The sequence below is a fragment of the Leucopleurus acutus genome (genome assembly GCF_964270905.1).
Source record: "Leucopleurus acutus genome assembly, chromosome: 12".
Classification (NCBI taxonomy): domain Eukaryota; kingdom Metazoa; phylum Chordata; class Mammalia; order Artiodactyla; family Delphinidae; genus Leucopleurus; species Leucopleurus acutus.
In genome coordinates this window covers 88452261-88467587 of record NC_139154.1, presented here as the reverse complement: position 1 = coordinate 88467587, position 15327 = coordinate 88452261, and positions in this window count along the sequence as shown.

Here is a 15327-nt window from a genome sequence, read left to right as displayed (position 1 = left end):
GGGAAAGATGCCAGGTCTGGGAGTCAAGCTGGGGCTCCTGCGTGCCTCTGCGGGCTCCTCTAGGCGGTTCTGGGCCCGTAAAGGGCAGCAACTCGTGCTAGAAGGACAGTCAGCTGCCCTTGGTGTCTCTTCTGGAACATCAGTCTAGGGAGGGGTCCTTAGCAGGGCCATTCTCAAGCTGGCCTGTCCCCACTCCCCACCCCCATCTACCTGCCCAATAAAAATTAGTTAAGATCTACGTAGTACTTTATGGTTTTCAAAACTCTTTTGATGGTTAAATCCTGTGTTAGCCTGAGTAGGTGGCTGTTTATCATCTCCATTTTGTAGAGGAGAAGCAGCAGCAATTATGTGTAATTCACCCAAGGTCATCCACTAGTAAATGGTGAAAATGCTTATCTTCACACCTTTCTCTTTTGCTTCCTTTTCTAACAAGAAATACAAAGGGAAACTTTAATATTGTCGTACACATAGATCCCAAGGCTTATTGCACTAGTGCATGGAAAGGTACAGTCTTTTCAAAATCCACCTATATCTCCTTTCCTTCAAAACTGCCAGTTTGGGGACTTCCCTGGTTGCACAGTGGATGGATGGGACTCCCGTCTTCTTAAAGAGAAACCCTGCACTAGGATCCTCTTTCCCTGATAGCCAGCTGGGTCTGGTTATGCTTTGGTGTGAACATTTGGTGTATATGTACTTTTTAAACTAGAAGAGGGGAGTCTTTTCAGTTCTTACATATTTGGGACACTGAAACACTTCAGTTTAAGCCCCAAGAATAATTAAAAAGTAAAGCACTGCATCATAGGGAATATTGGAGAGAGGAGTAGGATTTTTTTTTTTAATGCCCACTATATCATTTACATCCATAGCACATCAGACCTGGAAGGTGCTTAATCCAACAAACACATATTTTTAGAATAATGGAAGTAATAGATTCTGGTGAAATTAAGCTGGCAGGATTTTTTTAAAAAATATTTATTTATTTATTGGGTTGCACTGGGTCTTAGTTGCGGCAGGTGGACTCCTTAGTTGCGGCAGGCGGACTCCTTAGTTGCAGCTCGCCGGCTCCTAAGTTGAGGCACGTGGGCTCCCTAGCTGCGGCTCACAGGCTCCTTAGTTGTGGCATGTTAACTCTCAGCCGCAGCAGCATGTGGGATCTAGTTCCCTGACCAGGGATCGAACCTGGGCCCCCTGCACTGGGAGCGTGGAGTCCCATCCACTGCGCCACCAGGGAAGTCCCGAAACAGGGAGGATTTTTGAAGGAAAGGAGATGTAGGTGGATTTTGAAAAGACTGTACCTTTCCATGCACTAGTGCAATGAGTCTTGGGATCTATGTGTACGATAATATTAAAGTTTCCCTTTGTATTTCTTGTTAGAAAAGGAAGTAAAAGAGAAAGTTGTGAAGATAAGCATTTTCACCATTTCCTAGTGGATGACCTTGGGTGAATTACACATAATTGCTGCTGCTTCTCCTCTACAAAATGGAGATGGTAAACAGCCACCTACTCAGGCTAACACAGGATTTAACCATCAAAAGAGTTTTGAAAACCATAAAGTACTACATAGATCTTAACTGATTTTTATTGGCATTACTAATCAGTGTCTGCTATCCAACACAGTAGCCACATGTGACTATCAAGCACTTGAAATGTGGCTGGTCCAAAATGAGATGCACCGTGAGTGTAAAATACAGGATGGCAAAGTTTTCGTACCAAGACAGAATGTAAAATATCTCCAATAACTTTTACACAAGTTACATGTTGAAATGATATTATTTTGGAGATAGTGGGTTAAAATGATATATTATTAAAATCAATTTTGCCAGTCTGTTTTATCTTTTTTAATATAGTTACTAGAAAATTTAAAATTATACATGTGGCTCACACATTTCTATTGCACGGTGCTATTTTATATCCTGTCTCCTAGACGTCTGGGCCAGAATATTTCGGTCATTAAGTACCTGTTTATGAACTATGATTGATTTAAAGAAGAAAACTGCATTGAATAAATGACTGTACATTTGTGTTGTACATTAAAGTTCTATATAAAGCTCTTTTAGGTACATTTATCTCATTTGATCATTCTAACAACCTCATGAAAATATCAGATTTCTAACCACATATTACAAGTGAGGAAACTCTGAAATCAAAGTTATTAGCCTAGGCTCACACAAATAAGAGATGTTGCTTAAAATGTGTGTGGGTAGTTCCCGTAATGGGAAGGAAATAAAGATGTTGCAAGGCAGACAAGTGTTCACCACTGTATAGCTTGTAAAAGTTTAATGCCCCTTTGTACTGGACTTGCAGCATCCTGACAGCTGCTCCTGTGAAGCTCACGAGGTTGGTAAAGTCCTCTAAGTATCTGCAAGCCACAGTTTCATTTTCTGTCTTCTCTAGTGTGTCCCCACGACTCCAGAGAGGCCCTATTTCCTGGGGGATGGAGGGGTCAGGTAAGAGGGACAGGAGGGAAAAATATCTCCCCTCCCAAATCCACTTAACGACTTTGGACAGAGGATTTAGTGACCCAAGATCCTCAGCAGGTTGTGTTGACTTGGTTCATGAAAGCACAACCACAGCTGTTTTTACTCAGCACTGTATTTCCAGGGCTAACCTCACTATCGGGCACAAGATAGGAGGTCCATGAATGGTTTTGAGAGTACCTTATAAAGCACTGTACCACAAACATGAGAGCTAGTAAATGCTACTGTGAACTAAAGAAGGAAGCAAGCAGACTCTACGGCAGAGCCAATTTGCAGAACAGACTGGGGAAGAGAAAGACGTTTGGAGAAAATAGAAATGAAACTGCGAATTGGGGAAGTGGGAGCTGGACAAGTGGTCAGGGGGCCTCAGAGGGATCTCGCCCTAATCTGTCCTGCATTGGGAAATTGCCAGTACATGTGTGACCTCAGCACTGCACTTTAGGCTAATTAATCTGGCAGGTTCCTTGTAGCAGGACAACGGGGAGGGAAGAGCCTGGAGCAGGGAGACACTTAGAAGGCTGGGGCAATGGCCCAGGCAAGAGATGAACAAGGAAGTGATAAGGGACAGGGCAGAGGTCATGGGAAGGGATTGAAGTTGGGGTGCGGATCATACTGACCTCGTCCTCTGTTGACTGAGGATGAGGGCAGGGACAGAGGCTGGAGTTGGCTTTCTTACAGTGAAAGAGAGAGAGGTGAGGGGCTGCCTTGCTAAGGGTGGAGGTGGGACTCTGAGGCTGGTTGATATAAGGCAAGAGCTCTTCCAGACCTGCAGGTCCCCCAGGAACAATCCAGAAGGGGCGGGGTGCCCACAGAAGCAGGTGTGGATACCTGGCTATACACAGTCTGCCCTTCAAGTCTCCTCTGCCTTGATCTGAAGTGGTTCTGAAAGAGGGGCTTTGGGCCAAGGCAGCTACCCCAGAAAATCCTGTTGGTTTTCTCCCTCTTACTGGGCATGTGGGTGTTTATGTATGTGTTTATACGCATGTTTTGGCTGTGTCATCTATATGTAGATGTGTGTACATTTATTTATATATTTGAACTCGTCTTTGTATATGTTTCTAAGTGACTGCACGTGTCTACAAGTGCATGATTTGAGATAATATCTTTTTCTTTGGCCACCCCTGGAGGCATGTGGGATCTTAGTTCCCCAACCAGGGATGGAACCCGTGCCCCTGCAGTGGAAGCGTGGAGTCTTACAACTGGATCGCCAGGGAGGACCCTGAGATAATATCTTTATGCACTTTTGTACTAGTGTATGTACAGAATTAGAATTCACATTTCAATTCTTTTTTTTATAAATTTATTTATTTTTGGCCACATTGGGTCTTGGTTGCTGTTCGCGGACTCTCTCTGGTCGCTGCGAGCGGGGGCCACTTGGCTACTCTCCGTTGTGGTGCTCCGACTTCTCAGTGCTGTGGTTTCTCTTGTAGCAGAGCACAGGCTCTAGGTGCGCTGGCTTCAGTAGTTGTGGCACGCAGGCTCAGTAATTGTGGCGCACGGGCTTAGTTGCTCCGTGGCAGGTGGGATCCTCCCGGACTGGGGCTCAAACCCGTGTCCCCTGCATTGGGAGGCGGATTCCCAACCACTGAGCCACCAGGGAAGTACCAGCATTTCAATTCTTAAAGGAACCTAAGCAACCTGCATATCTAGGCACCTTTGAGCAGATGCACAGATGTACAAGTGTAACTTTGCAGGTTGTGCTGGAGCTGGCCTGCACTAGCTCACAGAAAGCTAATTGTGCACATCTTTCTAACTTCTGTTCAGTGGTATGGTATTGGTAGCTCTAACTTACCACGGTGTGAGTATTTATACCATAGAAATCAGCAGCTGGTACCAATCACATTGTTGTTATTTTTGTTTCCCAGAAAGCTGACTGTTAAACATTTACCAGCACACACTGGATAGATGTTTGTCATGTGTGAGAATGTCGGTGGTCTGTGTATATCAGTGCAGAAGTACGTATACGAAAGCGTGTCTTGTGTAATGTGTCCAATTTTTTTATAGACCACAGACTCAGGGGTGCAAAAATGCAACTAAGTATTTTCCCACAACTAAAAGGAATTTCTGTCTCAACCCTCCGCTCTTAATCTAGTCACTTATAGGGGAACTCGGGCATTTCAGGTTCAATTTAGATTGAACACTCGGCCGCCTCTTGGTTCCTCGTGTTTGTGTCTGAGGGCCAGGTGTAAAGGGCACTGCAGCAGCAGTGAGGAGGGGCGGCTCCAGGCATCTGCTGAGACGGTGCGGTTTTCCCATCCAGGCCTTTGCTTATTCGCATCCAGTCTCCTGACATCTGAGATTCCCTCGGCCCTGTGAAGAATCCAGTTTCCCAGTGCACGTTGCCATTTTTGAAACCTGTAGTCTTGGCAGGTGTCAGGGCAAATTATGGTTCCCTCTTCCTGAACTCCCTTCAGTCTGCCGCCTCCAGGAGTCACAGAAGAAGAGAAGCAGTGTCACATCCCCTCACAGCACAGTACCCTATAAGATAAATCTTATAGAGGCTGAAATTCCCAGAGGTCAGGGGCCAAGCTGGGATTTGAACTCAATTCTCTCTGACTCCAAAGCTTTTTCCACTCTACCAGACTTCCCCAGTTCTCCATGGATTAGGGGCAGTTGGTACAAGCTTTTGATCATGATGGGTTAGGCCACTGGTACTTAAGTAATCATAGAATTCCCAATTCCGTCGTTTGACCCTGTAGCAGCAGGTACTGCTCCCGACACTGCGGTACAAGGGGAATGCCAGAAATAAGTGTGTGTGGAGGGAGGGCTGTGAGCTGAACCTCCTCTAGGAAGTCTGTCACATGTAAAGCCAGTGGCGTAAGTTTCACCAACTTCTCCTCCCCAGCCTGTCCCGCTCCTTTATCAGGATTTGTTTTTGGTGCCTAGCTGGAGCCCTGGACACAGAACTTTCTGAGCTACTAACAGTCTATGTCCTAAGAAAGAGGGCCCAAAGACTCAAGGTGGGGTGGGTTATGTGGACCAGAACGGAGGCCGGATTCTCCCAGAATCCTCCTCTGGAAGAGGTCCCCCTGCAAGGGAGGTTGGACAGACATGTAGAGGAGGAGCCTCATCTCTCCCAGGCTCCTGTCTTGCCCCTTAGCAAGTGTGAGGAAACCAGAGCTCCCCTTTTATAAAATTTACTCTTTTTTAATAAATAAATAATTGTTTTTATTGAGATAATTTTAGATTCACATGAAGTTGTAAGGAATACTGCAGAGAGGTCCCAATTTCCCTCAAAGGTAACATCTGTCACAACTATAGTGCAATATCACAATCCACATGTTGACAGATTCCATGCATCAGTCTTTCCAATTTCTCCTATTTCACCTGTACCCGTTTTCACAAGTATTTGTGTGTGTGTTTAGTTCTGCAGTTTTATCACATGTATAGGTTCGTGTATCTACCACCTCAGTCATGAGACAGAACAGTTCCATCTGCAAAGGATGCCTCAAGTCACCCTTTGATACCTGCCCTCCCTCCCCCCACCCCCGCCCCTGACTCCTGGCAACCAATAATTTGTTCTCCATTTTCAAAATGTTATAATTTCAAGAAGGGGATGTAAATAGAACCAGGCAGTGTGCAACCTTTTCTCATGCAGCATAATTCCCTGGAGGTTCATCCAAGCTGTGGCGTGTCCCATAGTTCCTTTTCATTGCTGAGTAGTATTCCATGGTGTGGATATTGTCTATTTCTTTGTTGTTGTTGTTGTTATATATATATATATTTTTTAATTTATTTATTATTTTATTCATTGATTTTTGGCTGCATTGGGTCTTCATTGCTGCACATGGGCTTTCCTTATTTGTGGCGAACAGGGGCTACTCTTCGTCTAGGTGCGCAGACTTCTCATTGTGGTGGCTTCTCTTGTTGCGGAGCATGGGCTCTAGGCACGTGGGCTTCAGTAGTTGTGGCACGTGGGCTCAGTGGTTGTGGCTCGCGGGCTCTAGAGGGCAGGCTCAGTATTTGTGGCACACGGGCTTCGTTGCTTCGCATCATGTGGGATCTTCCCAGACCAGGGCTCCAACCCGTGTTCCCTGCATTGGCAGGCGGATTCTTAACCACTGTGCCACCAGGGAAGCCCTCTTATATATTTTTTAGTTGAAGTATAGTTGATTTACAATGTCGTGTTGGTTTCAGGTGATTCTATAGCAAAGTGATTCAGTTATATATATATATATATATATATATATATATATATATATATGGGTTATTACAAGGTATTAAAATCGTTCCTTGTGCTATACAGTAGGTCCTTGCTGTTTATCTATTTTATATATAGTGGTGTGTATCTGTTGATCCCAAACTCCTAATTTATCCCCCCTCCTTTCCCTTTTGGTAACCATAACTTTGTTTTCAATGTCTGTGAGTCAATTTCTGTTGTGTAAATAAGTGCATTTGTATCATTTTTTAAGATTCACATATAAGTGATATCATATGATATTTGTCTTTCTCTGTCTGACTTACTTCACTTTGTATGATAGTATCTATGTCCATTCATGTTGCTGCAAATGGCATTGTTTCTTTTTTATGGCTGAGTAATATTCCATTGTATATATACACCACATCTTCTTTATCCATTCATCTGTTGATGGACACTATTGTTGCTTCCATGTCTTGGCTATTGTAAATAGTGCTGCTGTCTTTCCTTTTAGTTAAATATTTCACTAATACAAAAATCTATGCAATGTACATAAAGGTTATAAAGTCATGGATCCTTATCTGCAAACTCTTGAGCCTCACAGAAGAACCTGGGAAATGAGGAGCAGCTCTGTTTTGGTACCAACCCTCGAGCCCTTGCATGTGAGAATCCCTACTTGGGTCTGGAGGGACTTTCTGCAGGGAGAGGGGGCTGATGAGAGCCTCAGGATGAAAAGAGGAGGCAAACCGGGCCTGGGGCCAGACTAGTGCCTGCCTAGAGTAGGGCCTCCCTTTATGCTCAGACCTGTGGTGGGAAGAGGCTGGAGCAGACAGCTGCTGGTGGGGGCTGGGCAGAGACTCTTCTCAGCGCAAGTCACCACCTGTTCCAGCACCATCTGTTACCAGGGGCAAGATGAGCACAGAGGCAGTGCCAGGATCAGACAGACCTCTGCCAGGAGGGTTCCCTGGAGGAGGTGGGAAATCAGGAGAGACACCTCTGAAGCTTTATCCTCAGCTCCTGGAGCTGATCCTGGCTAGAACTTCCTTAGCAAGCACTAAGTCTCTGCTTTGGGTATATGCAGGCAGCTGGAGTCTTGGACTGGTCAGGGCCCCAGGGAGATCCCAGCTGAGAGAAGGGACCTGGAGCCTGCGGGAGACAAAGTGTGTGAGGAAATCAGAGGCTGGGAGACTTGCTCAGGGCACCGCTGTCCCGACTGCCTCGGCCACTCCCTACCACACGCCCCAAAGACTCTCCTTCCAGGCTGAGTGCCTTCCTCCCAGAATCCTGAGGGCTTGCAAACCACTTCCCAACTTATGCATCCCGGTGGCATAATTCCATCTTTGTGTGCTCTCATCCAACCTGACTCTCTCTGGACCCTCCATAGGGTGGACCCTCACTGAAACTCAGGAGTGGGGACGTGAGAGAGAGGGGTTGGGAGGGGCAACCAGGGCACCGGCTTCGGAGCCTTTCCAGGTGCCTCGTTCAGGGTTTGGTCAGGCCTGGGGGAGGACAGACATGGGTCTCCCAGACGGGCTGGGGAGGCAAGGAGTCAACCCCTGGAGAGTTCAATAAGCCAGTGATACCAAAAATCGGCCTCTGTATACCAGCACGGAATTGAATCTCAGAGACAGAGTTTGGGTGAAGTAGAAGAGAACAGCTTTATCGCTTTGTCAGGCAAACGGGGCCACAGTGGGCTAATGCCCACAAAACTGTGTGTCCTGAGACTTCCCTGGTGGTCCATTGGTTAATGCTCCCAATGCAGGGGGCCCGGATTTGATCCCTGGTCAGGGAACTAGATCCCCCATGCTGTAACTAAGGGCTCGCATGCCTCAACTGAAGATCCTGCATGCCTCAACAAAGACCCGGTGCGGCCAAATAAATAAATAAATATTAGAACAAAACCGTGTGTCCTGACGGGGGGATATGGGGAGGTGTTGTGAGGAGTTTTGTTTTGCTTTTTGGCCGTGCTGTGCGGCATGGGGGGGTCTTAGTTCCCCCACCAGGGATTGAACCCTCAGCCCCTGCAGTGGAAGCACAAAGTCCTAACCACTGGACCACCAGGGAATTCCTGGTGCTGTGAGGAGTTTTATAGTCAAGGGGATGGGTTGCTGATAAGGATCAGGGTACCTGCAGGGCCTGCATTTCTTCAATCCAGAGATCATCCAGAGTCAGGTGGTTTTAAAGATACAGTGATATGTATCCCTTGAGGGGGAACCAGGACCCTGCCCCAAGGCTGCACTATTGTTTGTTGACTGCCCCTCCCTTGTCTCTGCATCCCCTCCCTTCCCTGATTAGCAACCATTTAAAATTGCCCTTTGGAACTCAGGGAAGGTCATGGAGGCCGAAACCTACTTCCTACAAACAAGAAATGGGGGACACAGAAAGACTTTTATGCCCAGGAGCCCCACATGGTCCTGCTCGGTTTCACCAGGAAGTCACAGGGAGGTGGTCAGGGAGTCCAGTGAGTATCGTGGACTCCGGGTGCAAACAGGAGGCCAGAGAAGACAGGGGTTAGAATGGGCTGGAGCACCCAGGAAGGCTTCCTGGAGGAGGGATGTTAAGTAGGTCTTGAAAGCCTGGGCAGAGAGAAAGGGCAGGAAGAGCACTGTGAGTGGGGGGAGGCGGGTCTGTGCAGGGCAGGGAGCCAGGAGGAGCAAGGTCCTTTAGGGCTCCAGAGCCATGACTCAGAGTGTCACGTGCGGGGGCAAGGGGTAGAGCCAGGCAGCTTTCCTTTTCTTCTCCACCTGCCCAGGAGACCCGGCCAGTGTGACCGGCAGGGTGGGAGACTGGACAGATGGAAGAGGAAGGGCCGGCTGGTAGCTTTGAGACAGGAAGAGGGCAGGGCACAACCTTTAAAAGAATGACATAGCTGTTGAGGACACGACATAAATGGGTTAGAACCAACTAAGTCCAAGATGGTGGACAAGTCGACTTCCGCTAGATCTTGAACCTTAGTATACGCTCATTGTAATACATCAGCTCACTAAATGACACATCCACAGGCGCTATGACAGTTCCGAGGCCGACCATAAAAGGCCAAAAGGTGGGCGGTGACCCAATTCCTGGAAATCTCCACCCCTTCCCCAAAATAGTTGGAATAATTCTCCCACTCCTTAGCCTATGAAATTACCCAGCCTATAAAAACTAACCACTTCAGATCTGGGGGGGCCTCTCTCGCCTTCTGAGATGGCTCACACTCTGTAGAGTGTGTATCTCCCTGAATAAAACTTCTTGTACTTTATGGCTCACTCTTGAATTCTTTCCTGCAAGAAGCCAAGAACTCACATGTGGCGGCCGTCCCAGGCCCTGAGACCTGGGACACCACCGTCTTCTCTCCCCTGACATTCTTCCCTGCAACAGCTTAATCAGTTAAAACAGTCCCTTTCATGGTGCCCTGCAGGTCTCAAAGGGCTCTTTGGAGCCAATCCCCCCTATTTCAATACCTGCTAAGAAATAGGGAGACCAATGGTCTGGTTTGCTCAGGACTGACGGAGTTGCTGTGACATGGGACTTTCAGCTTTAAAAATGGGATGAATTGGTTGCTCTATCAAAAAATCACTTCTGGGGGCTTCCCTGGTGGCGCAGTGGTTGAGAGTCTGCCTGCCGATGCAGGGGACACAGGTTCGTGCCCCGGTCCGGGAAGATCCCACATGCCGCGGAGCGGCTGGGCCCGTGAGCCATGGCCGCTGGGCCTGCGCATCTGGAGCCTGTGCTCCACAACGGGAGAGGCCACAACAGTGAGAGGCCCGCGTACCGCAAAAAAAAAAAAAAAAAAAAAAATCACTTCTGGAGAGGAGTCCTAGGGCAACTCTGTCAGTTGCCCCAATGACCCATGACAGGTTATATGGCTCAAGTGTCTTTAGAAGGAGAAGTGTTTGGTTTTCAGTTCTATAAAACTGTCCTCCAATAATTTCTGAGCGGGATTTACCTGTCACTGCCGATAACAGAATGAGGTATTGTTCCACAGATCAGTTCTGCATTGTTTCCCAAATGGTGTTTCCTGGAAGGTTTAACTGGTGATTCCAGAACAAAGGGTTCCTGTGCCCTGGGCTGAGTCCTCTTCGGTCTTCCTGCTCCACGCTTCTTGGAGAGTCCGGCTGCCCATCAGTACATTAAGGCTCAGAAAAGCCCCAAAGGAGAGAAACGCATTTTGTCCTGTTTAATGGCTCAGAAAACAAGGTGGCAACAAGGGAGTCTTTTCTCACGAGAGGTATTAAGCCCCTAATACATCTGCCCCTGCCAGCACACGCGTGCGCGCGCGCGCTCGCACACACACACACATAGATTTTCTCTCTCTTTTTTAAACAAAATTATTTGTGGCTGCATCGGGTCTTCGTCGCTGCACATGGACTTTCTCTAGTTATGGCGAGCGGGGGCTACCCCTCCTTGCTGTAGGGCCTCTCACTGCAGTGGCTTCTCTTGTTGCAGAGCACGGGCTCTAGATGTACGGGCTTCGGTAGTTGTGGCTCATGGGTCTAGAGCGCAGGCTCAGTAGTTGTGGCACCTGGGCTTAGTTTCTGCGTGGCATGTGGGATCTTCCTGGACCAGGGCTCGAACCCGTGTCCCCTGCATTGGCAGGCAAATTCTTAACCATTGAGCCACCAGGGAAGTCCCCAGATTTTCTCTTAATTCCAGCTTGAAAAACTCTGGAAGAGGGACTTCCCTGGAAGTCCTGTAACAGGTCACTGTTAACAGGTCATCCTACATAGATATTTGGGCTCGGGGCCTTCCTCATACCCTTGTCATCACACCTCCCCCCTCCCCAGGGCAGTCCTGTGTGTTGAGCCATCTCTGCTCTCTCCCAAGAGTGAGAGGGGCAGGGCCCACCATCAGAAGTCCCACGCGGCCGGGCATGTGCGGTTCAGTGACTGTCTGAGGCCTAAGCAGAGGGGACAGCAGCGCCTTTCCTGAGACAAGTGGGAAGAAGGTATCAGCCATGGCTGACCGAGCGGTGACCCAGGGCCCAACACAGAGCCAGTTAGCAGCCACCACAGTGGTAGTGGGCTTGCCTCGGCTTCCACGAGAACCCCCACATGCAACTGGCACGTCAGGCCGAGTTAGCACCAGGAGGGCTGAGTGGAATCTGGCTGGAGGCTGCCTGCATGGGGGAGTGTGGGTGGTAACACTTCTCCTGGGCTCAGAGGAGCTGGGCCAAGTGAGATGCACGAGCACGTGTGCCTCTGCCTGTGTGTGTACATGCGCGTGGTGCGTGTGACACATGCGTCACCCAGGGCTCGTGTGTCCGTGTGCGTGTGTGCACCTGCTCACGTTCCTTCAGCATGTTTAGTGCGTGCTTTGTGGGCCTACCTGGCAAAAGCTGGGAACTCTAGGACGGAGCCGGCCAAAGTCCCTGCCCTCACGGGGCTTACATTTCAGTGGGAGAGACAGAAAAGAACCAAGTAAACACCTACTATATTGACGTGTCGTGGAAAGTGCTGCGAGGAGAGGCAAAGCAGGAAATGGGATGGGGTTCCTATTTTGCACTGGGATCAGGGAGGGCCCCCTGTGGACGTGACCTTGACCTAGTGCGGAGGAGGCATCCTGTGAATATCTGGGGGAGGGCCTTAGACAGAGGGCAGAGGGGGAGCCAGAGTGAGGGAGCTGGAATTCCACCACGTGGCCAGTGGGCGTGGTGTGGATGGGAGGAAAAGGGAGACCGCAAGGCTGGGATGACGTCTGATGGACCAGGCCTGGGGACCTCCCTCAGCGAGAACCTACCTGCCCGACTCGCCTCTGAGGGGCAGCTCTGACACCCTCCCTAAGTCCGATCCCACCGTCCAGCACAGCGAGGCACCATCCCCAGGTAGGCCCCTCAGCTCTGCCGATGTGTCTGCATGGTGACCGGCAACAGGAGAAGCCAGTGCCCAGGGAAAGAGAACAGGGCTCTCACAGCCGGGTTCAACACTGGCCTTGAAGCTGCATCCTAGTGACCAGGCAAGGCTGCCTGTGGGTGCCCTGATGTGTGGAGCCCACTGGCAGATGGCGTGATGGGACTGCTAAGAGGCTGCTGGGGACACTGGAGACCCTGGACCAGGCTCTCTCAGCCCAGACTTTCCCTTGGGAGGCCTGGCGCGTGCAGCAACCAGGGCTGGGCCTTGGGAAAGCTGGAGGCCTCACTGCCCCTCCCCCCGCCGCTCCGTGGGAAGGGCAGGCTCTAGACCCCAGCAAAGGTTCCAGAAGCTGCTTTCGGACCTTGTCCTCCATTTCCCAAACCCCGCAGCCCTGGCAAGAGAGCCTCGCAGGCCCAGGAGGGGAAGCTTAGTGGACCCGCTGCAGAAGGCCTCCGGCAGAGGTTGGGTGGATGAAAGGAAAGGGAGGTTGTTAGGTGGGAAAACTGTTGTCACCCCATCAAACCAGCCAGAGGCTTCCTTCCAGGGGGGCAGACGGATTGGGGTGTCTCGGGATGACGGCAGGCGTGGGGCCCGTGTCCGTGTGTCTTGCTGGGAAGCTGCGTCTGCGGGTCTGTGTGTGTGTGTGTGTGTGTACAGGTGCGCATCGGGTGTCTGGGTCAGTCTGGGTCCTTCCTGGTTGTTTGTGTGTCTGTGGGCGAGTACCCGTGCCTCTGCGCCCATGAGCACCTCCGTGGCCCCCGCACGTGCCGGCTGTGTGGGGGCCTCTCTGGGTACGTACCTCTCTGGGTGTGAGTGTGTGAGGGATCTCGCGGTACGTCGCCTGTCAGCCTCTGAAGCTGTAACACCCTGCTCCCTAGCATGACCCCGAAGCTCTCGGGGAGAAGCCGCCTCCTGCGTTCTGGTCCAGGTGGTGGCCTGGGTGGTGGGAGACAAGCAGCTCTTGGGGGATGCGGCAGTGCTGGGCTGGTGGGCACAGGCCCGCACCTAGCTCTGCCTTTGCTGTCACTGTCACCCGCCGCTGCATGGCTGGCCAGACCTGCGGCCCCCAAACCAGTCCCGCACTGATCGTGGCCTCTTACTGACCTCTCTGGCTGTGGTTTCAGACTCTCGTCACTGCCACCGCCGACCCTGAAGGGGCACGGAGTGTGGCGGTGAGGAGAGGAGGTGGGTTGGTTGGACGACAGCTGGTGGGCGGGGCTCAGAGATATCAGATTTGGGAGGCAATTCAGAGGGAATCTAGCCCCCTCCCCAGTGTATCCACGCAGCGGCACAGTTCCATCTTTGTGTACTCCCCTCCAGCCTGACTCTCTCTGGACCCTCCTAAGGGTGGGCCCTCACTGAAACTCAGGAGTGAGGAGGTGAGAGGGAGGGGCTGGGGGCGGCAACCAGGGCCCTGGCTTCTGAGCCTGTCCACGTGCTTTCCCTGGGGTTTGGCCAGACTGGGGGAGGGCAGGCGTGGGTCTCACACGCTGGCTGCGGAGGTAAAATGTCAGCTCCTGGAAAAGTCACGAGGAGGCAGTAAATGAGCCCGCTGAGGACCGTGGACTCTGGATGCAAACAGGAGGCCGGAGAAGATGGGGGCTAGAATGCGCTGGAACACTCAGGAAGACTTCCTGGAGGAGGAATATTAAGTGGGTCTTGAAAAACTGGTAGGGACTGGATGGGCAGAGAGAAAGGGCAGGAAGAGCACTGTGAGTGGGGCGAGGAGGGTCTGTGCAGGGCAGGCAGCCAGGAGGAGCAAGGTCCTTTAGGGCTCCAGGGCCATGACTCAGTGTCGTGTAGGGCTGGGGGATAGAGCCGGGAAAGCTTCAGGGATTGCCCTTTGCTGAGTAGGGGCTGGAAGGAAGGGGAGGGAGAAGAAGGGCAGGCTGGGCACGGCTGGCCACACAGGCAGGCCCCTTCACGGCCAACGTTACTGCTGTCTTACCTGAGGGGGGTGGGTACTCCAGACTCTGGTGCCCTGTGTACTTCTCTCCCCCAGGGCAGTGGATCCCATCCTGGCTGCCCTGTGGAAGCCCTGTGCAAACAGTGGGGTATCCGGTGCAAAGGGGGCATTTGAAAAACTGCCGCAGCCGGGGCCCCAGCCCAGAGTCTGATCCCACTTGGTCTGAAGTCATTACGCTGTGCAGCCGGACCAAGAACCCCCTGACTCAGGGTTAAACAACGATGGGGGAGTAGATGCAGCTGACATCGGAGAAGGCGGGGGGGGGGGGGGGGCAAACTTCGCATCAGTGTCTTTTGAGCCCTGGTAACCTCTTCCCCTGGGGCAGTTAGGACTCCTGAGTTGCAAGAAACAGAAACTTCGATAAGAGGAAGCTGGGATGGGAAGGGATTGGAAATGGGATCCAGAAAGACTAAGCCACACCCCACTGACCATATCTTCTCACACATCAGCCCGGGGCCTTCTCACCACAGCCTAGCTTCCTTTGTTGTCACCCACATAGTGGGCTCTCAGGTTGACATCTTATTGGCTAAGTGCCGCGTGCTACACACAGGCTGGCCCCGCTTTCTCTCAGGCCGCCTTTCCACTTCTGGGAAAGAGAATCTGGCTGTCCTTAAGGATCCACCCCTAGTGTGATCTGTAGTGTGATCTGGCTAAATATTGCTGCAGGGGCCAGCCCTGTAGGCAGGATGCTTCTTGCGTGCCAGGCCCTGTGCTGGGCACTGGGGACAAGGAAATGAGCACATGCTCATCGCCGTCTCAGGAAACGTTTGAGCTGGGTCTTGAAGAATGAGTAGGAGTTTGCCAGGTGGAAAGGTGGGACAGGGTGTAACGGGTGAGGCCTGGGAGTCTGCGTCTCAGGCAAGACCACCACAGAAAGAGAAGGAACCTCCAACTCTCTTAACTCTGTGTGAACAG